Below are 26,791 nucleotides of genomic sequence, written 5' to 3'. Positions count from 1 at the left end.
CCAGGTGTGGGGACAAGATACTCTGCCTAGTATATTTCTCTCTCTTTCTCTCCCCCAACTAGAAATATACTAACCTGAGAAAATTGAGACTAGTGATTAGCATATATGTGGAGTGATCACATGTAATAATGAAAATTATCAGGAAGAAAAAACACTTTTTAAAACTCTCTAATTGCTTACAACATCAAGAAGGTGCTGACTAGGTACCAAGTACTACCAACTCTTTGATTAAATTACACTTTTGTCTATATTGAATATTACAGATGCTGAATCAGGGATGCTGTTTTGTTTACCAAGGCATCAAAAATCAGATAGGCCAGACATGTAGTGCGATTCAGAGATGACCGCTGGACTAGAACTGTTACTGACTGGATTCCATGGGATGTCAAAAGACCACGTGGCCACCCACCAATGAGGTGGTCAGACTTCTTCATCAAAACCCTGAATGAATGATTTGAGGCTCTTCTTGTTCTTGGAGCAAGCAGATATCATTGGGCTACAATCAAACGTGACAGGGACAAATGGAAACGTTACTGTCACCCGCTCCAGTAAATAGAAGATCAACGTGATGACAAGTGATACAAGTGATACACTTTTGTCCAAAATATATCTATGAATAAGCTGCTTCTGCTATCACCGTTTTACATATCTGGAAACTTAAGCAGAGTTTATCTAATTTACCCAAGGTTTTAAATCTAATGTGAATTTTTGTCAAATACCAAAAGTTAAATACTGCATTTTAGCTGAAATTGTTATTTAATAATAGATACCTATAACTATAGTCAGCACATGAGTGCACAGAGAATAAAGCATAAAAACAAATGTCAAGCTTTTGGAAAATGTATGTCAGAATAGAGCAGTGCTTCCAAGCGGAGGTTATATGTTATTTTTGATGTTAAAAACCACAGTGAATCTCTGGAACTGTTTAATAAAGATGACCCCTACAACTAGTAACAAATAGCTTAATAAACTCTTTGACTAAGACTTAACAAGCCCTTAAGAAAATGGTGACATGCAGTCAACATGGCATCTTTTAAACAAATACAAAGCTCATAATAAAATAAGAGCTTAAAAAAATATACTTGTAATTGTTTATAATAAAAACTACCATAATAACGCTGTGGAAATTATTGTTGTATTTAGCTATGACATTTAATATAATTTCCCACAATCAATTGCAATTATATTCTCTTCTTTAGTTTTGATGTCTTGCAGTCATTCAAAGCAGTGGTGTTTGGGAATATTTCTGGCTCTCATCTTAATCCATTTTATAATTTAAAATAATTGTTTATAAACTAATTGTTTCTGGTATTTTAATAATTGACAGGATTACACGGCACCCGGGGCAGTTCCTGGGTGTGACCGCCTAGCTACTGGGACATGGGAAATCTGGGCGGAGGAGGCCCATTCCCGATCTGAGCAGGGTTGGAGGTCTCAGCCCCAGGTCCCACACACCTGGGTTCCTCTGCCGGTTCCTTCATACGTGAGGCTCATCCAAACGTGTGGAGAGGGGCCTTGAGCATGGCTGTGGCTAGGCTCCGGAGGTCTTCGGCTGCCGGGAGCTCTGCTCTGGGTGGGGAGGGAAGCTGGAGCCCATCCCCTCCGAGGAGGAGGCCCCGGGGAAGACAGTCAGGCACACGGGCAAGAGTCTCTGCCAGCATCCAGAGACTTAAAAGCCAGCTCCCGGAAGAGAGCGATGCAGAGAGATATCTTATAACCTAGTTCTCTCTCTGGGAGAACCTGGCAAACTACTGGGAGTTTCCTGCCCAAATGGGAGAGCCTGGCAAAGTCCCCATGGTGTATTAATATGCCAAAACCAGTAACAAGCTGGGTCTCATCCCCCTGACCCTGAAAGACCTTCCAATGCAGCATCTTTGGGAAGGACGAGTAGAGAGAAGCTTCTAAAATCTCAGGGCTAGGACGAATGGATACGTTACTGAGACCACTTGAGAAATTCGACAATCAATGGGATGATAATGATTTTAATAATTATTTCAAAAGATTATTATTGAAACAAAATTTAATGTTTATGCTAGTAATCATTTTTTTAAAAAATGTTAGTGACCACATGTCAACTCATTGGCTCAGACTATGGATCTTGAAATATCTGTACTGCATGACCACATATGTGGCTACACAACACCTCCTAATTCCTTAATAATGAAGTTCCAGTAGGAGCACACCAAATTAGATGGAAAAATACTAGAGGTAAGCTAACTAAATTCAACAAACAAAAACAGTAACACAGATGGCTCAACTAGCAACAAACATCTTAATAAATCCTTATACTAGAACTTAACAAGCTCATGATCAGCTTGATTTTATATATCCATTGATTTTATATTTGACCTCCGGAGCCTAACCACAGCCATGCTCAAAGCCCCTCTCCACACATTCAGACAAGACTCATGCATGAAGGTACCAGCAGAGGAACACAGGTGTGTGAGACCCGGGACTGAGACCTCTAAACCCTCTCGGATTGGGACTGGACATCCTCCAACCAGATTTCCCATGTCCCAATAGCTAGGTTGTCACACCGAGGGACTGCCCCTGGCGCCGTGTAATCCCATCCACAGCCAGCATCCAGAGACTTAAAAGCAAGCTCCCACAAGTGGCTGCGGGATATCTTATAGCCTACTTCTCCTCTGGGAGAACCTGGCAAACTACCAAGAGTTTCCTGCCCACATGGTAGAGCCTCGCAAGGTCCCCGTGGTGTATTAATATGCCAAAACCAGTAACAAGCTGGGTCTCATTCCCCTGACCCCAAAAGACCTTCCAATGCAGCATCTTTGGGAAGGACTAGTAGATAGAGTCTTCTAAAATCTCAGGGCTAGGATGAATGGATACGTTACTGAGACCGTTCGAGGAATTCGACAATCAACAGGATGATGATGATGATGATGATGATGATGATGATGAATCTTATTTATTTTAATTCTGGTTCTGTATATACAATTGTCAACATTAAAATTAAAAAAGTATTTGTAACATGAAAATCGAGTCATTATTAAGGAGATTGTTTTATTTCAACAGTAATGATATAAAATAATTTATCATTAATAATTCAGAAGGCTCTGCATATGACTTAAATTAAGGAAGGGAGAGGTGGAATATAGTAGTTCTCTGTGTGAGGAGATAATTTCATTTTCTGGAGTGAATTGTATCTAAGGTAAATTATTTTATTCTTTGTAAAAAATGAGTATTTCTCTTAGGACTTTATTAGATTTAAAGCTTTCCAACCAAGCAAAGGAATTGGTAAAAGTGACAGAGAATCCTATCTTGTTACAATAGGAAATATAAACTAAAGGATAAAATCGGCTTTAGAATGCATACGGATTAGAATCTAATATTGTATACGAAAAGAAAAGAAAAACAGTAATTCATTAAATATTTATTATATGCCAACTGCTTTGTAAACTCTTCACTTTTAAACAAATAAAAAGCACAAAGAAAAGATCATTAGTCTTTTTTTAAAAAAAAAAAAACTACCATTTTTAATACATGATAGTGATTGGTAAAATGTGTAGAGAATGCCTATGGAAATAAAACTAGCAAGTAGTGTATCATGGCTCATAAACCCATGTTATGATCATGTCTGCACTTTATACAATTACTTAATAATCAGTACTGAGATATTGAGAAAAATAAAATAACAATATCCATGTAGTTTTTGAACAAAATTCATCAACAAGATGAGTTAAAACATCTTATTCCAGAATGAGAGTAAAACTATCTTAATTGTTGGAATGAGAGAATATCCAAGCAGTTTTCAGATGAAGTTGAGGTATATTTAAGCATTTTTGTCTCTGATAATTAAGGATAATACATAAATATACTTATGTTGTGAGAAAATATAATAAAAAGCAGATAAGATCAGGATATAAAGGGATATGAGCCAGCTTAGAGTAATGGATTATGTTATAAAAAATTCTCAAGTATTGTGCAATAAGTATTATGCTATTAAGAAAAAATAGTTAAATGAAGTGGTATTTGAGGCCAGAGAGGGAACTCTACATATGCTCCCCTTTCATAAATTCTCTTTCAAAACACATTTATATAACTAATTCTCGCTCATACATTTAGTTTATATAAAGCATTTCTAGATAAGATAAGCAGTGGGTGAAAAGAGCCATGGGAAGGTGAGAAATAAGAACTCAGTAGAGATAGTTTTCAGGAATTTATATGTAAAGCAGAGAAAATGCAAAAATACGTTTTTTCAAGCATTTATAAGATGGTTTTGCTTCCTTAACATGACCTATTTAGAACTAGGCTAATAAAGATTAATTTATATTTAAGTAAGAGGGATTTGTGATTTTTGGAAACATTTTGTAGAGTTGCATTAATTATTGTATTTCCTTAACAGCCAGAAAAAGAACCTGTCACTGTTTCTATAAAAATATTAATTTATATGCAGCATTTGCAACATATACAAAAATGAGAATCTATGCTTTCTACTTAGAAGCATATGTGAAGAAACTAATTTTTATCACTTAATTTCTATGTCTGTGACATTGACAGTAAATATTCTTTTTAATCCATCAACTGTGGTTCTATGATTAGGAGATTGTCACTTTACTGAACAAATTCTAAATTTTTTGACAGAAGAAAAGACAATTTAGTCACTAAGACTTAGCTCCTAGAACAGGTTTAATATATAAAATATATACATTATCTTAATAGGGTGTTAAAATAAGGGAGTTAAATCTTCAAGAAATCAAAGGGTGGGACAATTAGTGAGTTGGGGGATAATAAGTTGAAATTTACTTTTCTTTGTAAATTTTTGTTAAAGTGACTAAGGCCCATATCATTTCAGCTTATATACCTCCTTCAGAAGGGAGTTATGCTAGCAATATTTGGAGAAGATTTTACTTCCCAATGTTAGCAAAAGATCTTTAAATATAAATTTTTCGGTGGTTGATTTTATTTTTATGTTAAAGGAATCTTCATAGCATACTGGTAGTTATAACTAGATAGCATCTCTGAGATGCTCAATTGTCTTTCTCATTTCATTTTTTTCTATTTCTTATGCATTATATATTAAACTTTGACAGTGAAAGCAGCTAGCATTCATTCGTTTATCTATAGAATTTTCTAGGTATTAAGTTGCATTGCATTTTATTTTTTATTCACTTCAGTTTCTTTTTCGCCTATTTAAATGGAATACAATTTAAACATAACCAACATATTATGGTCTTTATTCTAATCATGTTCAGATTGTAAGTTCTAGATACCAGAAGCAATAGGTGACAACAGGCTCTTCTGTATTCTCGGTTAATTGCATTTTTAACTTAAATTACTTGTATTTATATTATGCAATTTGTTCAAATATTGTTTTTTATAAACTTTAAAAAAATATTTTTAACAAATAATTTTTAGCAAATAATTTTTAACAAATAACAAATAATTTGTTATAAAAAGAATATTTTATAACAAATAATTCACATTGAATCTTGTTTCTTTACTTAAGAAATCTTAGGAAAATAGTCTTATTTTATAACTTAATTTGTACTAAGGGGATGATATTTGGTTATGTGCAGTCCATGTGGGATTCTCACATGACATTTAGTGAGTTTTTTGATGTGGACCACCCCTTTGATGCTGAAGGTAATGCATCTGTTAAAAGAAGTGATTTGGATTACTGCTCTGTCCATCTTCCAGTTTTTCTGTTATCTTCCCAATTAATGTGGAATCTAGTGACTCTGGGATTAGATGCCAAAATAATTCCTTTGAACCTTGGAGAGGTCTGGTTTTAACTTGAGGATTTTCGCTTAACTATAAGTTTAGGTAGCATATCTTCAGTTGTTTTAAATTTTTTCTACAGTCTTTGATTATACAGCACATGTTCTTGTAGAACTGAGCACAGTGTGATATTAAGGTAGTGATAGAACAAGCAGGTACATAGCACAAGTCCTGAAGGTAAACAGGGGTTGGTAATTTAATTGCCAAGGTGACAAATAATCTTATCATGAGTGAGTAGGCAATTTCTTCCCTGAAATAAACTAAGTCGTATAGGACAGCTTTAACTCGATGAAATGATTGTCCTTTTAAAAACACAAGTGAATAAAGTTAATATTCTCTGCTCTAGTGTCTAAGTAGAAAATGGCATAAGAAAATAGTTCATCCTTCAGTTAATGTTAAGCTGCTTAAACTCTTCAGTAAGGGAAAAATAGTGTAATTTTATAAACAATAATACATATATACACACATTCTAATGAATTCAAATATGATGATAGAATTCAACATATAAGTGTCTTTATTCCCTCAGATTTCAAAAGGGCTTGTGTATAACAATATAAAACATATTTATAACTATCTAAACATTACTCTAATATACCATATATTTAACCATTTTTATGTCCTCTATCATATAAGTTAACAAATTGTTTAGACACACTTATCAGAAACACTTTTGAGCGTGGTCTTATAGTTATAGAGCTCCTCCTGATTGTGACCTTTCACGGCTTTCTTCTTCACTTACAATTTTTGTTTTATAACCTAGACTAAAAATTCCACCTATGTCAGTATCCCAGTGGTGGACATTTAACCCTGGAATTGTTTGAGTTTTATGCTCATTAACATTTTTTAACTTTTGTCATCCAAGTTGAAGGACCTGAATTTATTTTGAATCTTATTAAGTATAAGAATTTTCTGATTTTCAAAATTATTTAAACTTGGTAGGAAATAATAAGAAAGTTTGAATAGACCGTTGCAATGGGCATAAGTCTTTCACATCACAGATTTTTTCTAACATTTCAAAAATACAAGCACATAAAATCCTAAGCTTTTGCTCATGGCTGTACAAACAGTGAGTAAACTTGAGATATGAGATAAGTCTTCAAATTTCAACTCCAGACAGAATTTGCTTTCTTCCATGTTCTATAAATATAAGACTATACTTTCCCTTTTACATAGTATGAGAGCACCTTTACATAGTATGAGAGCCTTTTGTATAACCATCAGGGAAGTTAAGTAATATGTAGAACTGACACAGATTTCAATGAAGCTACAGCTACTGATTTTGCTATGACATAAAAAATTCCTTTGTTTCTAACCAAGAAGTCACTTACCCCAGTGTTCATGAGAAATAACAAACTGACTTACTTGTATCAGAATTAAATATCTGACCACCAACAGTTCTTGAATGATATCAGTTACACGTATGTGGGTTGTGTGTCTGTGTGTGTGTTCTATTATTTTTTTGTAATTCTTATGGACTGTTATTTTTCTCACTCTATAATTCATTTGGTTTTATTTGTTCTTGGACCACACCACACTGTGTTCAGGGCTTACTCCTGACTCTCTGTTCATAGATCACTTTCCTGGAAGGGATTGGGGTTCCATCTGTGGTTCTGTGGGTCCAACTCAGGTTGGCTACATGCATGCCAAGCATACTACTGTTGTAGGATCACTGTGGCCTCTGCCAGAGTTTTTGAAGAAGTGTAAAAGGATGAAACACTACAGCCATCTTGTAATACTGTATTTTAGAAATTTAGTTATTCTAGTATTCAAAGTGTACTTAGTATTTATAAGAAAGAAATACTAGACTCCTTAGAGATGCAGGGAGAAATCATGAGAGGAGCATTGATAAACACATGGGCAGGTGGTGGTGGGAGGACAATAGAGAAGATATTGATTTTAAATTGTCAGCCAAAGGAATGAAGAATGTCTCTCAAAGCTGCCCTAATGGGAAATACTGATTTTAATCAGTATTAAATTGGATGAGTAAAAAATATATATGTGGGATGCCATGAATCCACAATGTGTTATAATAGGATAAATTCAAAAAGCAAAATGGCATTTGTTCCTTTATAAGTTAATATAAACATCCACAATTGTTAACCATTGTACTTTAGAACTGCAATATTGAATTTAAGATCCGGGCACAAATCTGAAAAGTATAATAAATATTCTTTATATTCCAACATTGTGGCCTTTTAGTTAAAATAAATCATTCCTTTCAAATTTTGGCTTTTTTCCCCAGCAGCTCAGGGATTACTTCAGGTGTGAGTTGAATTCTTTAGACACGTTTTCACTTTCAGAAATCATATCACCTATGTTTATGTTGTACATGAGGAAAATAAGTCTGTTGCCCTAAGTCTGTTGAACTAAAATTCCCGAGATAAACAATCAGCTAATGTCACTTCTGATAATTATATATATATACATATATATATGTATATATATCAAGAGAGTGACGCAGAGTCTCTTACCCCCCACGCCTGGCTGTCTTCAGCGGGGCCCTTCAGAGGGGACGAGTTGCCTTTCTCTCCCCGCCCGAAGCAGAGCTTTGACAGTTGAAGACCTCCGGAACCCAGCCACAACCCTGCTCAAGGCCAGTCTCCACACATCCGAACGAGCCTCACGCATAAAGGGACCAGCAGAGGAACCCAGGTGTGCGGGACCCAGGGCTGAGATCTCCAAGCCTGCTCTGATTGGTACTAAGCCTTCTCCATCCAGACCCCCCATTTTCCAGTAGCTTGGCAGTCACACTCACAAACTTTCCCCAGCACTGTGTAATCCCACCAATAGCCAACATCCAGAGACTATAAGACCAAGGTCCCGGAAGCTAATAGCCTTGTTCTCCTTCTTGGAGAACCTGACAAGCTACCAAGAGTCTATTTCCCACACAGGAGAGCCTTGCAAGCTCCCCATGGTCTATTCTTATCCCAAATACAGTAAAAGATATATACATACTTCTCGGAGAGCCCGGCAAGCTACAGAGAGTGTTCCGCCCGCAAGGCAGAGCCTGGCAAGTTACCCATGACATATTCAATATGCCGAAAACAGTAAGGATGGGTCTCATTCCCTTAACCCTGAAAGAGCCTCAAATCATTTGGAAATACAAGTAAGAAGAGGCTGCTAAAATCTTGGGGCTGATCTTCTACTTGTAATAGTGATGTTGCTGGTGCCCACTTGACTAAATCGATGAACAATGGGATGACAGTGATACAGTGATACATTGATATAGTGATATATACATATACATATTTGTGTGTGAAATGTATATATACACAGTTCTATGTATGTAACTATACATGGACACAATTTAGAAATAAATTGAGTAAATAGGTGATTTTGATTTATAGACTTTTTACCTCATAAATGGATTTAATATGGCTTCCATCAAAAATTTTAAAAAAGTGAAAACAAAACTATCTTTCCCTTCTTAGAAAATAGAGTACCATGTTTTTAACTACCATTCAGTATATTTTGACAAATATTTCTGCGTCGTAAATTGTGCCTATCATAAATTCTGTGTCATAATTGTTGATGGAACAATAGTACATCAGGTAAGGCATTTATTTGCATATGGCCAAATTGTGGACAATTACCGGGATCCCATCTGTTCCCTGGATCATCACCAGGAGTAATTCCTGAGAGCAGAGCCGGGAGCAAACCCTGAATCCTGTTGGTTGTGGTCCCAAAACAAACAAGAAAACTGGGCCTTGATATATAATATTTATGTCATTATACATTGGAAGGAGGGAAAAAATGATGATGAGAGGAAATATCTTCTACTTGTCTGTTTCAGTCCAACTTAATCTCTGTTAGCCATATGACTTTGAGAAATTTATTTTTGTTTTTCTTCTCATGACCCTCTGCCAGCATGACTGCTTATCACCATCATTGTCTCACGCAGCCACCGCCATCACTACCCCCATCATCTCGCTTACCTGTGTTGTCTTTCTGCCATAAGGAAGTTCAGTTCTGTAGACTAGTTATCCTGTTCTTTTGCTTTTGGTCATTAGCTATTACCTTACTGTGCTTCTTTATATCACACATATGGGAGGGCTCATTCTGTCTGTGCTTCTCATTATGACAGACTTTACTTAGTATGATAACTTCCAATTTCATGCATGTGATGACAAATTGTAGATTCATCTTTTTTTTAATAGTTTGGTGCTAAGCCATTGTGTATATGACACAAGATTTTATTCAGTCATCTTTTCTTGAACAATTGGGTTGTTTACAAATTTGGGTTACAAAGAACAACGCAGGAATGAACATGGACATATAAATATCTGTTAGGAATAAACTTTTTTAGCCCTTTGATTTGTAGACAAGAATTGGAATTTGATCAGGTTCTTGCATTTTACTTAGGTCACCACTTTTCTTCGAGGTCAGGATTTTGTACCACCAACCCATAAAGTGGATGAGAATGGGAAGGGCTGCTTAATATCCCAGGCTTGGCTCTGCCCTCTCTTGGTCCCAGGAAGAGACATGTCAGATCAATGGTGTTAGGAGCCCTGTTTCTTGTTCACAATCACTACATTGCCACCCAGGTTAGGGTCCCCCCTTGCATCTCCCCCCTCAACATACCTTGGAAGAACACTGAAGCTCTACTACACAGCCACACGTTTCTTCACCTCTCCATAATTCATCATAAACCTACAAACATAGTCAAACTATAGCTGTATAACCATACAACAATATTTAAAACACAATTCCAGATGGCAAAGTTCACAATTGTAAAGCAACACACAATTCCACCAGGCTTTATGAGTGAAGATAAAAGACTCAATCATGATAGTGAGCTATGCAATCTCTGATAAGGAATTTAGAGGGAAATGTTGAGTATTTCTAATGTGCTCAAAAAAGAAACAAATTGAACAGATTGTCATAAAACACAGAGGATATGATAGCAGAAATGAGGGGGAAAAAATGACTGAACAAAAAATCTTGGTGGTGAAATATAAATCTTAGTAGAATAAATCATCAGCAGAGTAAAAACTGCTGAGTACAGAATCAGTGAGCTCCAAGATAAGGTGCAGGTAATCTCCACACTAAAACAAAAGATAGAGAAAGCCTCAAAATAAACAAACAAATGACAGAAGAACTTTGGGTTGAATTAAAGAGGAACAACATAAGAATCACCAGTGTCCCAGAGGTGAAGAAAGGCATCCCTGATGAAGAGGAAACAGTGAAAGATATTGATGAGGTGTTCCGAGAGCTGAAGGTCTCATGTACCCAGATCCAGGAGGCCTGATGGGTACCAGCTAAAAGAAATCCAAATAAAAATACTTCAAGACACATCCTAATCAGAAGGATGAAAACAACAGATAGAAATAGAATACTGAAAGCAGAACCCTTAAGATTTACAGCAGACATATAGACAAACCTCTGGGCCTAAAGATAGTGGTGAGACACAGTGAAACAACTCAAGGAAATGAAGGGCTCACAAGAATGCTTTAGCCAGCCAGAGTCTCATTCAGTTTTGAAAGAACAATACATAACTTTACAAATAAACAACTCAGTAACTTCATAGACTTAAAAACATTACAAGAAGAACTAAATGGGCCACTTTAAGACAACCCCCCAAAATATAACGAGCTGCTTCAGAATCATAGCCAAAACTCTGTAACAATAGTCTTTATCAGTGTCAGTGAGCTAAATGCACCAATTAAGAGACACAGAGTGGCAGGGTGGATTAGAAATTGAACTTAACATTGCTGCCTTCAAGACACATATTTGAATACTCCAGTCAAACACAGACTCACAATCAAAGTTGGAAGAGCAAACAACACATCAAAAAGGCCTCTGTTGCCGTCCTTGTATGAGATCCCAGAGACTTCAGGCTGAAAAAGGTTATGCAAGACAGGAAAGGTCATATTATAATGATCAAGGAATATGCACATCTGGTAGAACTCAAACTTCTAAATATATTTGTACCTAATTAGAGACCAGAAAAATGCTTAAAACATTGCTAGTAGATTTGAAGACATTGATAGCAACGATAGCAATTGATAGTAACAATAATAGTGCTGCTTTGTCACCTCTTGATGACAAGGAAGGAAATTATTTGAGCAAGGAAATGGAAAACAGTGGTTGTGTGTGTATACATATATATATATATATATATATATTTGCTTGAGCAAATCGAGGATCAATGAGATGATATATATATCATCATCATCCTGTTGATCGTCGAATTTCTTGGGCAGTCTCAGTAACGTCTCCATCCGTCCTAGCCCTGAGATTTTAGAAGTCTCTCTCTACTCATCCTTCCCAACAATGCATCATTAGAGCTCCTTCAGGGTCAGGGGAATGAGACCCAGCTTGTTATTGGTTTTGGCATATTAATACATCATGGGGACCTTGCCAGCCTCTCCCATGTGGTCAGGAAACTGTTGGTAGCTTGCCAGGTTCTCCCAGAGGGAGAAGTAGGCTATAAGATGTTGCTTCCAGGAGCTTGGTTTTAAGTCTCCGGATGTTGGCCATTGATGGGATTACACGGTGCCAGGGGCAGTCCCTGGGTGTGACCGCCTAGCTACTGGAAAGTGGGAAATCTGGGCGGAAGAGGTCCAGTCCCGATCTGAGCAGGCTTGGAGGTCTCAGCCCCAGGTCCCACACACCTGGGTTCCTCTGCCGGTACCTTCACACGTGAAGCTTGTCCAAACATGTGGAAAGGGGCCTTGAGCATGGCTTTAGCTAAGCTCCCGAGGTCTTCAGCCACCGGGAGCTCTGCTCAGGGCAGGGAGGGAAGCTGGAGCCCATCCCCTCCAAGGGGCCCTGGGGAAGACAGCCAGGCACATGGGCAAGAGACTCTCTTAGAGATTCATCATATATATATATATATATATATATATATATATCATGATGTACTGAAAGTAGAAGTTAATTACAGATAGAAATAGAGAAACAACACAAATAGCTGGAAGTTAAATAGCTCACTACGGGATAGTCAGTGAATCAGCAAAGAAGTCAAAGGTGAAATGAAAATATTCATAGAAACAAAAATTGGACAGTACCTGACAGAACTTGTGGGATATAGCAAGAGTGGTGTTAAGAGGAAAATTTATTTCTATACATGCATCCATCAGAAAGGATAAAAGGCACCACAAATTAACTTGATTGTACAAGTTAAGAAACTGATAGTGGGGGGCTGGAGTGATAGCACAGCGGGTAGGGCGTTTGCCTTGCACACAGCCGACCCGGGTTCAAATCCCAGCATCCCATATGGTCCCCTGAGCACCGCCAAGGGTGATTCCTGAGTGCATGAGCCAGGAGTGACCCCTGTGCATTGCTGGGTGTGACCCAAAAAAAAAGAAAAAAAAAGAAACTGATAGTGGACCAACATTTTCCAAAGCAGGCAGGAGGAAGGAAATAATAAAACTTAGATAGGAAAATAAGAACCTGAATCTCAAAAACATTCCAAAAGATCTATGAAACCAAGAGCTGGTTCTTTGAAAAAAATAACAAGATGTATAAACTGCTAGTAAAACTCACAAAGAAAGAGAAATCCAATAAATCAAATAAAAATGATATAAGGGGACACTGTAGCAGACACCACAGAAATTCAAAGATCATCAGAAATCACTTTGAGAATCTTTATACCATGAAACAAGAGAAACTACAAGAAGTTGATAAATTTCAGGATTCCTATTACCTCCCAAGTCTAAAGCAAGATGACTTGGTTAAACATCTTAATCAAATATATTCAACACTTTAACATATTAAACAAACCTATGTCTATCAAGAACATTTAAATGGTAAACAAAAGCCTTTCCCCAAGCAAATGCCTGGAGTCTTAGTTCATGTATGTGTGTGTGTGTGTGTGTGTGTGTGTGTGTGTGTGTGTGTGTGTGTTTATATATAACTGACCAGTTTTCTAGCCCAGTTTTCTGAAGAATCCTGTTCTTTCTCCACTTTATAATTTTAGCTTCTCTGTCAAAATTTCACTTGAGATTCTGTCTCTGGGATCTCAGTTCTAATCTCTAATGTACCTGTGTTTTGAAAATTATGTGCCTGTACCCCTGAAGAATATAGATGCAGAGTTCATAAGGAAAATATTAGGAAATCAAATCTAGCAACATATCAAAAATATCATAAACTATGAGCAGATTGAATTTTTTCTAGGGTAAGGATGGTTTAATATGTGTAAATATAATTTAATATACTGTTTAATATATGTATATATATTAAATATACTATCAATACGAGTACAAAGGATCAGCAAGACCATATTAGTAATTATAGAACATTTTCAATAAGATTATATACCCATTCATTTTGTATATAAATATATAAAAACTATTGAATCTGTATGTAGATGTATAATATATGCATGTATTACAGAATAGAAATAAAGGGATCTTGCAGTATTTTTAAAGCCATTTACTATGAAACCACAGCTAACATTTTACTCAGTGGTGAATGACTGAAAGCCTTTCTCTTCTGATCTCTTATGTGAGAGTTGCCTATTTTCATCACTATTTCTCATACGGCATTGAAGTCCTGGTCAAGCAACTAGGTAAGAAACAGATCTTAAGGGCATCCAGATTTGAAAGGAAGAAATCAAACGTCACTATTGACAGATAGCATGATACTATATTTAGATAACCCAAAAGACTACAGAAAGAAAAAAAAAAAAACTCCTAGAAACAGTAAACTCATCCTGCAATGTGTGACACACAAAATCAATATGCAGGAATCTGTGTCATTACAATATGAAAATAACAAAATACAAAAGAAAAAATTAAGAAAAAACTCCCATTCACAACTGTGCTTCATTTACAACTGTGTCTCAAAGAAGTCAAGTGTATATATGAGAGTTGACTTAACAAAATAGGTGAAAGGCATATAAATGAAACTACAATTCTTTAAAAAAATAAACAAAAACATAAGGAAATGGAAATGCATCCCAGTTCATGATTTTAATGGGATAACACAGTTAAATATTGCCAAAATGAAAGTCCTACTAAAATAAATAATTTATTGATATATTATATATTACAATTATATAAGATATATAATATATATGGCAGGGAGTCTCTTGCCCGCACGCCTGCTGTCTTTCCCGGGGCCCCTCAGAGGGGATGGGCTCCAGCTTCCCTCCCCACCCAGAGCAGAGCTCCTGGCAGCCTAAGACCACCAGAACCTAGCTACAGCCATGCTTGAGGCCCTCTCCACATGTTCGGACAGGCCTCACACATAAAGGAACCCAGGTGTGTGTAATCCCATCAACAGCCAACATCCAGAGACTTAAAAGCGAGCTCCCAGAGGATATTTTGTAGCCTACTTCTCCCTCTGGGAGAAACTGGCAAGCTTCTGAGAGTTTCCTGCCCACATGGGACAGCCTTGCAAGCTTCCTATGGTGTATTCATATGCTAAATCCAGTAAAAAGCTGGATCCCATTCCCCTGACCCTGAAAGAGCCTCCAGTGCGAAATCACTGGGAGGGCCGAGTCCAGATAGACTTCTAAGCTCTCAGGGAAAGGACAAATGGAGAGGTTACTGAGCCCGCTCGAGAAATCGATGATTAACGGGGTTTTGTGATTCCGTGATATAATATATATATAAAGTCTCACAATGGAGACATTACTGGTGCTTGCTTGAGCAAATCAATGAGCAAAGGCATGACAGAGATAACAGTGATACACTGACATAATATATAATGTATTTCTTTGGTATATATATATTCAGTACAGTATATATATATTCAGTACAGTTCCCCTATAAATACTCACACATATTTAAAGGTTTAGATCAAATGTATCTGAAATTTTTATGCCCACATACCAAGTTCCGCAGGATGGATATGTTTTTCCCAAATTTCTCCCTTCAGAAATCTGACACACTATTTTGTTAGTAAAGACCCATACAGCACCTGGTCCAGACAAGTTCAGACCTAAACACCAGAAGAATCTACCACCAGTACTTGTCAATACAATGGCTTGGCTCTTCACACACTACCTGTTCGAATGCAAGGTTCCTTCCCAATGGAAAATCAGCAGGACCATTCTGTTGTACAAGAAGGAAGACATCCACATCGGCAACTATCACCCAATTTGCCTGTTGTCCATCGTCTATAAGTTGTTCACTCAAGTCATCCTGAATAGAATAGGCAGAACACTAGACGAAGGACAACCATGTGAGCAAGCCGGGATCTGAAAAGGATTCAGCACAATTGACCATATCCACACAGTGACCAAACTCATTGAAGTTTCATGAGAGTTCAAGATTCCGTTCTGACAGTTCATTATTATTCATCAATTTAAAAAAATATACAAATAACCAAAGAACTCCTAGAGAAATAAAGATTGGAGACTTTTCTTTTTCAACCTTATGTACCCCTATAAAGCTATAATAATCAAGACAATGTGGACACTGTGGTACAAGAATAAGGGCAGAATCTCACACCTATATTAAAACATTTTGAATATATATCAAAGAAATATATGCATCAAATATATCACTGATATATCATATATATCATATATCAAATAATATATATATTTTGGCATCTAATGTCAAGTATTTAACACAGTTTAAGATAATTTGGGCTAAAAGAAATACAATTAGCAATACAAACCAGACAACAGACTTACAAAATCATTTTAGAAAACAAGGAAGGAAATTTGTAACAAACATGGAAATGTAATAGAAATAATTTAGGAAAGTTTTGATGAATACTTGAAGAAATTTAGTAGTATAATATTTTACATGTCTGAGTTATTGTATGCCTTCATAAAATGAGAATGAATATATAAATATTTTTGAAATTACTGATCCAATTTTAAAGTATTTTGTGAATTATAAATTCTTAAACTACGATGAAAATGTGTACAGAGTTTATGAGAGAAAAATATGTTTTAGTTATTTTTTTTTTTTGGATCACACCCAGCCATTGCAAGGGCTGGCTCCTGGTTCTGGGCTCAGGGATCAATCCTGACTGGTTTGGGGACCATGTGCATTTCAGGGCATTAAACCTGGGTTGGCCCCATGCAAGGCAAATGCCATAACCCACTGTTACTGCCTTTCAGAGTTTTTAGTTTTTGAGGTTCAAAACTCTTTATTGTCATTTTATGTTATTGAAGTATTTTTGAGATTTTCCTCTACTTCTGAATGACACAAAAAGAAAAATGAAGATTTTTTCAAATGATAGCTGATAAAATGATCAGATTACTGCAGTAAACATGGATATTTCTTAGTAGAATACTTTTAATTATTGAATAACTTCATTCTCCCCTACTCATAATACTGTGTGTCTTTATTGCTATTATGCTGACTTTTATTTTTACTTGGATAGAAAAGTAAATAGTTTTGTATGAAGCATTTCTTCCATAAGATTTCAGCATAACTCTTTAATCCACAATTTTTGACGTTAGTTTCATGTTTTAGTGTTGATCGGTAAGAAAATTTGTTACCAAGGGATCATGAGAAGATATAGAACACTACTAAATTACATTGCTACCTACTATTTTTGGCCAAATCAAGTTCAACAATATCCTAGCTTAAGGCTGTATTAGTTTTCCACTTTAGAACTTTCTTACTTGCCTCAAGAGTATTGACTTTGAAAAGCAGACAACTGCATAAAGAGCTCTTTCTCTTAGAATTTTGCTTATTTCTCAACTTTGTGTACATTTGAGATATAAATATATATGCAGATACATAAAGCAAATTGTTTTTTAAATGTTTTGCATAAAACTGCACAGTAAGTGATTTACAAAGGAAATATTAGGCTGTGCTTTTTCTTTTTTGAGTTGCTAAGCAGTAATCTATGGCATTGATTGATGCATCATTTTGAAATCTGCAATGGTCTTTATGGTTTCATCTATGAATATGTATGAAAAATCAGTTTTAGTAACTGTGCTATTAGAGATGGTCTAGGACTATAATTCAATAGCAATTTCCTTAAAAGACAAAAGAAGTTGAATTACAATAGAGTAAGTGTTGATAGCTGAATGTCATATTGAAAAATAGCTTCTGGTATTCAGGCACATTTTCAAATGGTGACAAGAAATAATGACTAAAGGGGAGCATACTTAGAGATATGTCAACTGCTAGTTGAATTACTGAAGAAGAAATACTTTAACATGCTGTCCACCTATGTCACATTATTTATAGAAATTTTGAAAATCATCATCAACACAGTATTATTTTATTTCTGCTAAAGAAATGTAATGGCATATTCCTCATATATTTTATAGCCATTCTATCTAGGAAACAATATGCATTGATAATTAAAAAATATTCTTAGGCCATAGTATTCCTTGAATTCCTACTACCACATAAATAATGGTAAATATTCTGTGATCAGATAGACTTCCTTGGCATTATATGCTTTATTTTCATGGCTAATTCAAATGAACAAAGTTCAAGTTAAAAAAGGCACATGCCAAAAATCTCAGTTTATCATTCTGAATGTGGCAATTATTATGGTTACATTTGAAAAAAAAGTCACTATTTTCTTTCACATACTAATTTTCACTTTGTTGGTATTTTGTTGATTAGGTTTATTGTATGAACTAATTAAAATTCATCTGATGCAGATAGAAACAGAAATATGCATGTTTTCAGATCTAAGTTTCTGATAAAAATTTCATTTAAAACTCCTGTTCCACTCTAGAATCCATTCCTAATACCTAAGAAAAATGTGTCAGTCTTTTTATAGATTTCCATTATATTTGCAAATCTCTTATAAGCTCCATTTTATTATATAAATTGCCCTGCATTACATCAAAATAGTAAAATTGATCACATGTTCAAATCATGACAGAGTGGGTATAAAAAGAGAGGACCGTTTTAGTTGTAGATGGCTCAGAGTTCTTCTAAAGCATGAGGAGATTATTGTAAGGAATAGAAGGTTAAACATTAAATAAGGAAAGAAAGAAAACCTGTATTCATATCTCTGGGCAGTCAAGGTGAAGAAAACTGTTTCACAGCCACGGGCAGAACTAGCCTCATTTTCACTATGGTGAGGCCAGCTTTACTGCATCTATTATTTAGGAAACAACATAAAATGTTGGAGCTACAAAATGGAAAACTGTAAATGAGTCAACCTTCTTGACACTCAGACTCTCAGGCACCAGGTTAATGTCACAGAAGCAAACTGGTCAGCATCCAGGGCTAAGAGCCAGATGTAGTATTTGAACTTCACTCCTGGAAAAAAAAAATGTAGCTCAAAGTGAAGACAGAGACTATGAGAATGTAATTTATGGTCCAATTACAGTGTGACAATTGGGACTTTGCCTGATTAGACATGCCTATAGAAATTCATTTCAAAAGTCACAGCAATTAAAATACCAGACCATATCATATGTAAGGGAATAAATATACACATTTCTGTAGAAAAGCAATTTCAATTAGTTACAAATGTTGTTGATTCTCATGTACATATACACTTGTATCCTATTATGGCCTCCTAAGCTCATGTAATGCTTCTGTTATTTAAGTGTAGTATCAATAGATATTATTATTTACTTAAATTTGAACTGAAGTTTAGGTAGTTAATTTATGATCACACAAGTTGCTATTAAAAAAGACTTGTGAATGCATATAGAAATACATATTACTGAGTTCTTTACGTTTTGCATGACTAGTTATCAAGATCTAAAGATAGATCCTGAATAGAAAGATATTTTTTTAAATAAAATAAAAACATGATTGCATTTTTATCATCAGGTCAATTTAAACATATAAAACAAAAAGAATTTTTGTTTAAACTGAGAGCACATATGGCAATTTTAATTGTCATATGACATTTGAAAATTGTACATTGAACTTAAATTATGCAAAGTAGTGTAATAAAAGGGATGGAGCGATAGCACAGCGCGGTAGGGCGTTCGCTTTGCAGGAGGCCAACCTGTGTCGATTCCTCTGCCCCTATGGGAGGTCCCAGCAAGCTACCGAGAGTATTGAGCCCACATGGCAGAGCCTGGCTGGCAAGCTACCCATGGAGTATTGGATGTGCCAAAAACAGTAAGTAATAAGTCTCACAATGAGAGATGATACTGGTGCCCGCTGGAGCAAATCAATGAGCAATGACAGTGACAGTGACAGTGTAATAAAATAGAATTTGTGTTCCTCTTAGAAAACTACAGACATGAATATATATTTTCTTCTTCTTTTTTTTTTAATTCTGTTCAGTACGGTTGAAACTGTAGAATACAGTACTCTAGTTAGATATTAGCCATATGTGACTGCCACTGTCATCCCGTTGTTCATCAATTTGCTCTAGCGGGCACCAGTAACGTCTCCATTGTGAGACTTATTGTTACTGTTTTTGGCATATCGCATATGCCACAGGCAGCTTGCCAGGCTCTGCCTGAGGGCAGAATACTCTCGATAGCTTTCTGGGCTCTCCGAGAGGGATAGAGGAATTGAACCATATGTAAACATTGAAAAATTGAAATACAGCTAAGAGAGAGCCAGAGTGATAGACCAGGTAGGGTGTTTGCCTTGCATGCAGCAAGGTTTGATTCCTCTCATCCCAAATGGTTCCCCTCGCCTGATACTAGTAATTTCTTAGTAGAGCTATATGTAGAGATTAAAATAAGTCTTGAGGCTATATCACCAGATATAGCCCCAAAACCAAAGGGGTGGATGAAATACAGCTAGAGCAATTGAGAGAATAAATGTTTAATTTGAATTTAATTTGGATAAACTTAAGTACTTGTAGATAATTTTGTGATAATATAAATTTAGTAAGAATTCAATTTTAAAGGAAATATTTACATTTTGTTCTATTTTCTCATTGGGCCACAGGCTTGCAACTTGATATATTCTCATGGATCATGCCTGACTGCAACCACATGTAGTGTTAGGGATGGAACTTTGGTTGGTTGCGTGTTAGTGAAGCACTCAACTCACCATATGATTCAAGCTTTATAGATATTTATATCTTATTTATTATATAAATATTTTAAAAGTAGATATTTTAAGGCTCATGAAAAAGGACAATTTATCTTATTACATTTTTATAAGTAGAAATATAAACTTTGATGTTACTTCATGTAATATGTACTTTCAGTTTATTCTTTTTACTGTTTGAACACTGCTATTAAACTTTCGTTTTTGTAATTTTTGTTTTTATTACAAATTTTTTTATTAGCATCAATTAAAAGAAAACATGTAGTCATGTTCTTGATAATTTTTGTTATATTCTTTTTTTAAATTTATTTTTATTGAAGCACCGTGAGAGCTGTTGTAAAGTTTTCAGTAAGTCTCAGTCATACAATGATGAAACACCTTACCCTTCACCAGTGCACATTTTCCACCACCAAAAACCCCAGTATCTCCTCCCCATCTCACACCCTCCCCCTACCTCTGTGGTATATGATTTCCACGTTACTCTCTCTCTACTTTGATTACATTCAACATTTCAACACCAAACCCACCATTATTATTTGGGATTTTTACCTCAACACTCAGATCTGCCAAAAATGAAACATTAAACAATTTGCTTTCTGTTGCTGATTATGAATTGCATAAGATGATGCAATAGGGGCTGGAGCGACAGCACATTGGGTAGGGCGTTTGCCTTGCATGCAGCCAACCCGGGTTAGATTCCCCGCATCCCATATGGTGCCCTGAGCACCGCCAGATGTAATTCCTGAGTGCAGGACCAGGAGGAAGTCCTGTGCATTGCCCAGTGTGACCCCCCACACACACAAAAAAAGAAAAAAAAGAAAAAAGAAAAGTCTTTAAAAAAAAAAGATGATGCCACGTGATTTTGAAATTTTGATGTTTTAATAATTAAATCATAAGGGATCTCTGCCAAAAGCTGCTCTGTTCCAAGCTTTGTTTCTGAGTCTCTGGGATCATGGCCAACAAGCAGCTCGATCAGCAGCCAGAGGGCTCATTTGTGGGCAGCAATTTGGGGTCTTGTAGGGGTGGGGGGTAAGGGCCGGATCCACCCCCATCCCATAAGGCATCGAATTCCTCATCACTGTGTGCCCCTCCCTGGCTGTCCCTAGGCCTCTGAAATATGGCAGCAGTGGCCAAGCCACCACGGGAAACAGGCCAGGGCACGAAACCCATTCCCACCTGGGGTGGTCCGTGTCAGAAACCTAATGCATATTCCAGACACATTTCTGCCAAAAGTTGCATGTTTGGTATTCAGCAATACAATGATCTATCACCCATACCTCCATAGTGCAAACTTTCCACCACCAATATCCCTATTATCTCCTCCTTTTCCATTTCAGTCCTTACCCTGCATCTACGGCAGACAATTGTTCAGATACTCTCTATAGTTTTGGGCATTATATTTTGCTTGGATATTCCCACCACCATTCAAGCCTGCCACTTTGTATATCAGGAAAGTTCGAGTGTCACGGTTCAGAGAAATAGTCCTGGTCCCCACATACTGGAGCAAGGCTTGGAGAAGCTCATGGTCGCCGGGATTCCATATGGAGAAGGCAGGGAGACTGCACCTGCTCCATCTGGGGCACCCCGGTGATACCAGCTCAGTTTGGGGTCCAGAGCATTCCCCAGTGTTTAAATAAATAAATAAAATTTAAATAAATTTTTAAAAAGTATTTTTTTATTTCTCAGATAATTGCATCAACAAAATAAACATCATGTTGCACATTTGGTGGTCTAAAATTCTACGTTTTTTATTTTTATTTTTATTTATTTTTTCCACATGTTTTTTAAAGCAAAAAGCAATAGACTAATTTTTTTAATTTTTGAATTAGTTAAAAATTAACATAGTTAATTTAAAGGACAGCATTTTCTTTAAGATAAACATGGTATCTGCAATTTTAATAATGGGCTGATAGAATTAGGGCACTTGCTTTGCATGTAATAAATACCTATTACCCCATATGTTCTCCTGAACTGCGACAGGTGTGATCCTTGAGCACAAAGGTGGGGGTAATACTTAAGCAAATATAATAACAAAATAATTAATAAAATTGAAGATGCATTTAAAATCAAAGCAAAACAGATAGTGTGTCTTACTTTTCAAAGAGTTTCCATATTGACACTATTGGCATCTTGCAAAACTAATTGGTGCATATCTTTATAAATCAAATTTTGAGCAGGGACTAGAAAGATTGTAACAGAGCTAAAATATTTTTTTGACATGTGAAAATAGTTCATTTAATGGTACTACATACTGAACACAGAGCAAGGACCAAGTCCGGAACACTGATGGTTATGGCCAAAATAAACAAGCAACAATGTAGAACCAAAGTAAAGTTAACATCATGCTTAGAGATAAGAGAGTCAAAGGAAGAATTGTGTCGCAACTACATCTACTCCTTGTTCATAGCTTATCTTGGTAGCTACCCAGATCTACCACGAGAACATAATTCAGTTTTATGCTCTGTAAAAAAAGTTAAGCCAAAACCCAATCAACAGTCTGATTCTATTTAAACTAGTATGAATAGGCTTCAAACAGCAAGATGAGACAAGTCAACTGTATTGTTCATTCTCATGCTCCAAAGGGAACTTGATTCATCAGCTCAACAAATCCCAAACACCATTAGAGATTAACTAAGTGGCAGACAAATAGCAAGACTGTAAGAAAAAATCCCATACCAATAAAAATAAAAGCACATTTCATTAAGAATTTCTCACAGCTACCAAAATAGATTAGATTTCTACTTATTGTTGCAAAGAAATGATCACTTTTTTGGTATTTAATAATTTTAAATCTTGTATAAATTTTATGTTTCTAAACCATCTGGATTTTTTTGCATGCTTATGAGAACAGATTTATGAACTAATATTTTTGTTCTTTTTTAAATTGCTATGTCTGAAAATAGCTCCATATCTACATGGCCCTCATCCTTTTAAAGATTTTGAGGTATATATATATATATATATATATACAATTTTACTTTTTAAAATTATACACTATACATATATGGATTTTATCATTAGTCTGTTGGTTTCCATGAATAACTTCTCAAAAATTTGATTACAATAAATTTATACATTAATTTAGGGAGTTGCAATACTTGTAATGTAATAAACATACTATAATTCTCCAAACTTGCCATTTTTTTTTGGATATGCCAAAAACAGTACAATAAATCTGTCGATGAGAGACATTACTGGTGCCCACTCGAACAAATCAATGAGCAATGGGATGACAGTAACAGTGCCAGTGCCATTTTTCTTAAAATGTGCTATCAGGGGGCTGGAGCAATAGCACAGCGGGTAGGGCATTTGCCTTGCATGCGGCTGACCCGGGTTCGATTCCCAGCATCCCATATATAGCCAGGAGTAACCCCTGTGCATTGCCGGGTGTGACCCCAAAAAGCAAAAAAAAAGCGCTATCAGGAAAATAATAGTTTCATTCCTAACATCTTTGAATTCATTATTTATTTAATGTGGGACAGACATACCAAATTCCGCAGGATGGATACGTCACTCCTAACGTTCTCCCTTCTGAAATCAGACATGCTATTTCATTGGTAAAGACTCGAACAGCACCTGTCTGGACAAGGTCAGACCCGAACACCTGAAGAGTCTGCCACCAGTACTCATAAATACACTGGCTCAACTCTTCACCTGCTACCTGTCTGAATGCAAGGTTCCGTCCCAGTGGAAAACCAGTAGGACCATTCTGTTGTACAAGAAGGGAGACATCCACCACATCGGCAACTATTGTCCATTCTGCCTGCTGTCTGTCATCTACAAGTTGTTCACTCGTGTCATCCTGAAGAATAGGCAGAACACTAGATGAAGGTCAACCATGCGAGCAAGCCGGGTTCTGAAGGGGATTCATCCTGATAGACCATATCCACACAGTGATCAAACTCATTGAAGTGTCGCGAGAGTTCAAGATGCCGCTCTGTCTAACGTTCATCGATTTAAAGAAGGCCTTCGATTCTGTTGAGACTGAGGCAGTCATCAGAGCCCTGGCCACACAGGGCGTTCAAACTCAGTATATCAAAGAGTAATGAGTTGGTGCCAGAACTGCGCAGGAGGAAGAGAGCAGTGTGGAATGCCTTCAAGAGTGTTGAAGAAGTGGTTAAGAGAATGAAGAACCTCAGACTCCAGGCACATCTTTTCTATTCTATCTTTCTTCCTGCACTAACATATGCCTCAGAGACCTGGGTCCTACGCAAACAGGATGGGAATGCTATTTGGGTATCCCAAAGAGGAATCGAAAGAGCTATGCTGGGAATATCATGTCTCACTCAAGTGAGAGAATGAATCCAGAGTTCTGACCTCCGTTGACGGTCAAGAATCAGGGATGCTGTCTCTTTTGCCAAGGCATCAAAAATCAGATGGGCCGGTCATGTAATGTGATTCAGAGACGACCGCTGGACTAGAGCTGTTACCGACTGGATTCCAGGGGATGTCAGAAGACCTCGTGGCCGCCCACCAATTAGATGGTCAGATTTCTTTGTCAAATCTCTGAATGAACGATTTGAGGCTCTTCCTGTTCCTGGAGCAAGCAGATATCATTGGGTTGCACTAGCTCGCAACAGGGACAAATGGAGACATTACTGGCACCCACTCGAGCAAATCAAAGATGAACGGGATGACAAGTGATACAAGTGATACAAGTGATTTATTTACTATACATATGAATACATGCATACATGTGAATATACCTATGAATATCATAGTTTTATTTCTAATATTGTTGACTATTTTTTATTTCCTGATTTGTAATTTAAGGGATAGCACAGCAGGTAGGGCATTTGCCTTGCACTCGGCCTACCCAGGTTCGATTCTGCCATCCCTCTTAGAGAGCCCAACAAGCTACTGAGAGTATCCCGCCCACACGGCAGAGGCTGGCAACCTACCCGTGGTGTATTCGATATGCCAAAAACAGTAAGAACAAGTCTCACAATGGAGACGTTACTGGTGCCCACTCGAGCAAATCGGTGAGCAACGGGAGAACAGTGACAGTGACAGATTCGTAATCATTTTATTTAATATGCATATGCATTTTACTCTGTATCTCATTATAGTATTATTTAGTGAATACCTAATATGTGTCATACAATCTTATCAGTGCTAGAGAGATAACTAGGGGAAGAAAACTAAACAAGACAAATAAATGATTTCCTGAGAAACAGACAAGAAAAATAGCAATCAAGTAGGTATATAAATATGATAGTTTTTAATAGAAATAGAGGGAAATATATCTTGGTAGAACAGGAAATGCTCAGATCTGTGTGCTAGGGTTTATTTTAGAAATAAGGAATGTGGCAAAACATTGAATAGGACCTGAAGGTAGTATGCAAAAAATATCTCAGGGACATTATTTCTAGACGAGTAAACAGCAGGTGACAATTGGAAAGCCTAGACAATGAAAACATGTGACTTCTGAACTGTAGAAGGTCCTGGTGAGCCTCTTGTAGATTATTGGATAGGATTCTGCATCAGAGATGAGTTCAGATGTTAAATTGTTGTCCACCTTAGATTAGAAATCGTTGGGAATTTTAGTGCTTTGTTTTGTTCCAAAGGATATAATATTAATTTTCATACTGAAATAATGGTTAACTTCCTTGCTAAGGACAGAAAATGGTAGGAGGGTTAGAGCAATTAGCAATAGTGACAATTATGACATTGAGTGTGTGTGATAATAATGGACGTGAAGAGAAATGATTTTTGTTTTTGATTTATTAATAGAATAGAGTAAGAAGGAAGTGAGGGGTAACTTCAAGTCTATTAAACTGAGCTATCGGCAGTTGTCATTAACATTCATTCTAATAGTGAAGAATGCTAGGGTAATAAATTAGTTTTGAGAAATATACTTTTGGATTTGTGAATTAAATCTTTTGCTACTATTCTACTTTGTAATTAGTAAAGTTCCCTCCTGAGAATTAGTTTTCCAAACTTAATTTAATGTTTTATCATCTCTCATTTTATCATTTTGCTACTATACTTTGTTTCTGTATCTCATCATCGAGTCTGGTCCTTCTATATCCTTTTGTTTGTTTTGGGGGTTGGAATGTATAGCAAACTGACAGGGCCTACTCCTGGCTCTGCATTGAGTGTCACTCAGGGCAGTACCAGAGGACCATATATGGTGCAGGGGGTTAGAGCCAGAGTGGCCATCTGCCAAGCAGGTGCCCTACACACTGTAATATCTCTCT

Source organism: Sorex araneus, chromosome 7, assembly GCF_027595985.1.
Source record: "Sorex araneus isolate mSorAra2 chromosome 7, mSorAra2.pri, whole genome shotgun sequence".
NCBI classification, from domain to species: Eukaryota; Metazoa; Chordata; class Mammalia; order Eulipotyphla; family Soricidae; genus Sorex; species Sorex araneus.
Note: the sequence above shows the minus strand (reverse complement) of the source record.